Source organism: Bidens hawaiensis, unplaced genomic scaffold (assembly GCF_021521415.1).
Source record: "Bidens hawaiensis isolate Kalapana, Puna unplaced genomic scaffold, B.hawaiensis_p1.1 tig00030319_1, whole genome shotgun sequence".
NCBI lineage: Eukaryota > Viridiplantae > Streptophyta > Magnoliopsida > Asterales > Asteraceae > Bidens > Bidens hawaiensis.
In genome coordinates, this window is record NW_027495060.1 from 112501 (window position 1) to 117234 (window position 4734).

At 33.1% G+C, this 4734-nt stretch overlaps 1 pseudogene across 1 annotated transcript in view; it reads left to right on the plus strand.

Annotated features, from left to right (window-relative positions):
- Nucleotides 1-2255, plus strand: part of LOC143580332 (palmitoyl-acyl carrier protein thioesterase, chloroplastic-like) — a 2412-nt pseudogene extending 157 nt beyond the window's left edge. Inside the window, exons 1-6 of the transcript XR_013143625.1 lie at nucleotides 1-588; nucleotides 695-828; nucleotides 1128-1241; nucleotides 1319-1472; nucleotides 1628-1696; nucleotides 1801-2255. The exon at nucleotides 1-588 is cut by the window's left edge and continues 157 nt beyond it. The product of XR_013143625.1 is annotated as a palmitoyl-acyl carrier protein thioesterase, chloroplastic-like (transcript). The remainder of the gene's footprint in view (nucleotides 589-694; nucleotides 829-1127; nucleotides 1242-1318; nucleotides 1473-1627; nucleotides 1697-1800) is intronic.
- The last annotated feature ends 2479 nt before the right edge of the window (nucleotides 2256-4734 follow it).

Sequence of the window (4734 nt, forward strand, 5' to 3'; positions counted from 1 at the left end):
TCACATAGACAAGAACAGGCATATTGTTTAGTTTCACTTATCCAATATGCATGCATGTATAAAATTTATAAAATTCCACCTACTTAGCCCAATGTTGGTCTATAATTAGTTATAAGTTCACAAGTGTGATTCATGTGTTATATGTGCGTGTGAGAGTTGAATAAAGAATTTTACAAATTACGGTTTCTATTAATAGTTAAATAAATAATAAAAGGCAACATCTATTGCAGTTCAGCTTTCAAAATTTATAAACTTTTCATCAGGGACCATGGATGTGCATGATATTATTATAAAGGCGGCGTCTTCTTCTTTTTGGGGCTTGCAAGTAAAATATCCTACAAAGGCAAATGCTACCAGAGTTAGCGCTAGAGATTGGAACATCCTTCTTCCTACAATTAGAACTATGCCCCTAAAGCCGATGATGATAATGATCAACCAGAAGATAACGACTCAAAAGATGGTTTCAGATCTTGAATTAGGGAGAATGGTTAACGTTGGCTTAGTTTTTCGACAAAATGTTATGTTAGATCATATGAAGTTGGCCCAGATCAAACAACTTCTATAGAAACAATTATGAATTATTTGCAGGTATATATATATTTATATATGTATATAGTAAATTTGTTATTGATATGCATGTTTGCATGTGCATGCATGCTCTTAACTACTTGACAATTTTAAACCAAATTCATAGGAAACATCCCTTAATCATTTAAAGACAATTGGGATCTTGCAAGATGGCTTTGGTTTAACACCAGAGATGTGCAAGAAGAACCTAATCTGGGTGATGGCTAAGATGCAAGTGGTAGTCGACCGATTTCCAGCCTGGTATAATATTTTTTTCCTCTATCATGCTATAGCGACACCACCCTCATCTGATTTCACATCATTAAACGGCCGTCTATAAAACACTCAGACGACCGTTGACAAAAAAAATATCAAACTTTGAAAACTATTGGTCAGAATAATCCAAACAACCATTTGAAAGGTGTGCGATAATTAGATGTCAGACGGTGTATGTATAGCTGACCTCCATATTTAATTCTCAAACTTAAATTATATATATACATAGTTAGTAGAAGGTTGTCAACTTGATGTATCTTGCCAAATTCTCAAATCTAATGCAGGGGTGATGTTGTTCAAGTTGATACATGGAAAGCTGCATCTGGGAAAACCGGTATGTGTTGCAATTGGATGTTTTGCGATTGCAAAACGGGCGAGATATTAATAAGAGCTTCAAGGTAAAAGCCTCCTAATGTATGAAAATATAGAATCTTTCATTGCAACAATTAAAACACTTTCGTGTACCATCTCGCAGTATTTGGGTGATGATGAACAAAGTGACAAGAAGGTTATCCAAATTCCCATATGAAGTTCGAGCTGAATTAGAACAATACTTTCTGGATACACCGCCTTTAGTCGAACAAGATGCTATAAAATGGTCACAACAAGATGAGAGCATTGTTGACCATGTTCGCAATACTTTCTGGATACACCGCCTTTAGTCGAACAATACTTTCTGGATACACCGCCTTTAGTCCAGTTATAATCTTTACATATGAAACACTATATGTAGCTTTCTTAGTGCTTACATCAACTTCTTGATTCTTTGAACATATATGTTTAGCCAAGATGGAGCGATTTGGATATTAATCAACATGTTAACAATGTGAAATATATCGGGTGGATCCTAGAGGTAATCCGTCGATCTTGCATTCTGGTTAAGTATGAATTATGTAAAACAACTATCGTTTATTGTTATATAATTACTATCATGAATTAAGACACTTGTTATTGTAGAGTATTCCAGAGCCGCTTAAGGAAAACTATGAGCTTGCTAGCATGACTTTAGAGTACTGTCGAGAGTGTAGGAAGGATAGCGTGTTACAATCCCGCACTTTTGTAGTAGGGACCGATGGTGGAGACCATATTGATTGCGAACATCGGCTTCAACTTGAGATTGGAGCTGACAGTGGTGAGATCATGAAAGGTAAAACTAGATGGCGGCCAAAATGTGATAAAAAGAATTAGGACATGAGAGCATAATTAGTTTTGTTATTGTAAGTGAATAACATCATAGAATATGGTAAATGTCACATTCTTAACTCTTTTCCACGTTCTATTGATCGAGACCCAAACCCTAAAAACCGTGGGATACGGGTGTCGATCTCTTTGAAATTGTTGATCCAAATTGCTAGGGATTCGGCTTTGGTCACATGAATGTGCCTACTTTTGTTGATCGTTGTACGTAACCGTCTTATTTTCAGATTAAAAAATAAGACAAAATGTGTCTGTGCGCATTGTTTATCTTACCTTTTTATGTCTGGTCTCTATTCTCTATTGTACATTTCTCATTATCATCATCGTACTCAGTATATCCCACCAATAGCAATGCTATGGTTGGGTCTAAGGAGGGTAAGATGTAGACAGCCTTACCTCTACCATGTAGGGATAGAGAAGCTGCTTCCGGTGAGACCCCTGGCTTGATCTATTGTACATTTCTAATGTATCTAATGTACTACAAGTTAGTCTTGTAGACTAAAAGTGTTGGAGAATTATAAGACATTAAATTGAGATCTATTTGTTTATATCTAGGTAGAATACATTAATGAGATGGGATTTATCAAATTTCATAAAATCAACATGATTAGATTTACCAATTTTATTGTGCCTACAGGACCAAAAATAAGATTTCTTTAGTTCGTCAAATGATTAAAAGTCAATCATGGAGAATAAGGTCGTCTCTGAGAATCCAAAGCTTATAGGGCCCTGAGCGGGTAACAAATAAGAATACTATACATTATCGAAAGGCAACCAAAAGTGAAGCAAATGCCATGTTTATTTATATAAACTAGTGGTATTCAACTCGCCTATTGTGATGGAAATTCGATTGATCAGTACGCTTAATTCATTACGGTACTATAGTAAGGTATCAGCATTCCTATATCAATAGATGTGTAACTGACTTGAGTGATATTAGTTTTGTTTCAAGTTGTATATACATAGAAAAGGCTGTGTCCGAACACCACTAATAATATATTGCATAAAAACCTGAATTGAGAGAAGTTATAGTTCTTTTAATTATCTTTTGGTCGACCTATCATGTGGTATATTCTATAAATGATGTATTGTAAAAAGTCATCAAAACTATTACATTTATCTAAAAACTTTGTAAACATTAAAACCTTTAGTTGCTAACATGAATTTAGTTTATTAGTGGAAGCTAGAAATACACTAAACTCTAGATGTTGATAGTCTCATGATTAGGGGTGTTCAAAATACCCGAACCTGATTAACCTGCCCTGAAATCGAATAAGCTAATTAGGGTCGGATTAGATAGGGTCAAAAAGTATTAATCGAGTTATTCGAGTTAACCCGAATTGTTAGCAGGATCAGGTTTTGGGTTTATTTTTGGAAAAAAGTCGGGTTCCGGGGTTAACCCAAATAACCCGATTAGTGATGATAGTTAACTTCAAATACAATTATGCAAAGATGAAAAGGCCACATGAGCATTGGACACGTGTAAGGGTGGATCAATAGAGTTACGATAGATTACCTAAAAGCATATGGTAAATTATATTGTATTTGTTTGCAAGAGAGTATAAATCGTTTTTTATGTTCACGTAATCTTGCACTCGTGGTCCTATACGGCTGTGTTTTGAATCACCAAATAATATCGAGAATAACTTTAGTTATTTTAATTCATGGTTACTTGTTAGTTACAAATTAGAGTAAATTAAACTTTTTGTCATCTTTACATTATTTTTTGATGGTTATCCTTTAACTTTAAAAATACTAGAAGTCATTCTTTACCTTTTAAAAACCTTGCGCCGTACGTCTTTTGGCCCTAACCGTTTAATTTTGAAACCGAAGAACCAATTATGGTTTGATTTCTTGGTTTAGTTAATTAGGTTTTAATTCATAAAATATGAACTTATACATATATAAAAAAAATCCCGAAAACAAATTAAGTTGTCCAAACATTTGTATGTATATATGTAACATTTTAAACAATAACATTCGTAGTGTAAGTGTAATAAACATAACAGTATGCAACTTGCCAAAGTGTAGTCGCAAAGTTTAATTGCATCACAGTTAAATATAAGTACTAATAACCAATATATGAAATATTTAAAAAATAAAAATATATTATCAATTGTTGCAGTAAAGTCCGATTTTATACGGTCAGTTTTAACATAAACCAAATCGTATATTACAGTTTTAATTATCTTGAAACCAACTGACTGAAAGCTAAAAAAACAACCGTGAAAAATATTCAACTGTATCCCAAAAAATATTTTGGACCTAAAGGTATCTTAATATTTGCTCATGGATGTTTATCCTCACACATAAAGTGAAAGATAAAATAAAAAAAACATTAATTTTACACTCTTGGATCCATTATCCATCTATGTTTGGACGGTTTCATGGTGTTAAACTAAGGGTGTGAACGAGCCGAGCTACTCGAGATCGACTCGTCAAACACAAACTCGAACTTAAAAGTAAGCTCGTTTAATAAACGAACTTGAGCCGGATCGCAAGTCTAAATGAGTATGTCATTAACATAACTTTTATAATATATATTTATGAACTTTTAATTAATTTTATGAAAAAAATAAGTGAATAATATATATTATCTTATATATAAAAATATAATTAATATATATATATATATATAGGGTTTGGATCAAATACAAATGAAATTAACGTGTTAAACGTGAGAATCAAGTAGAG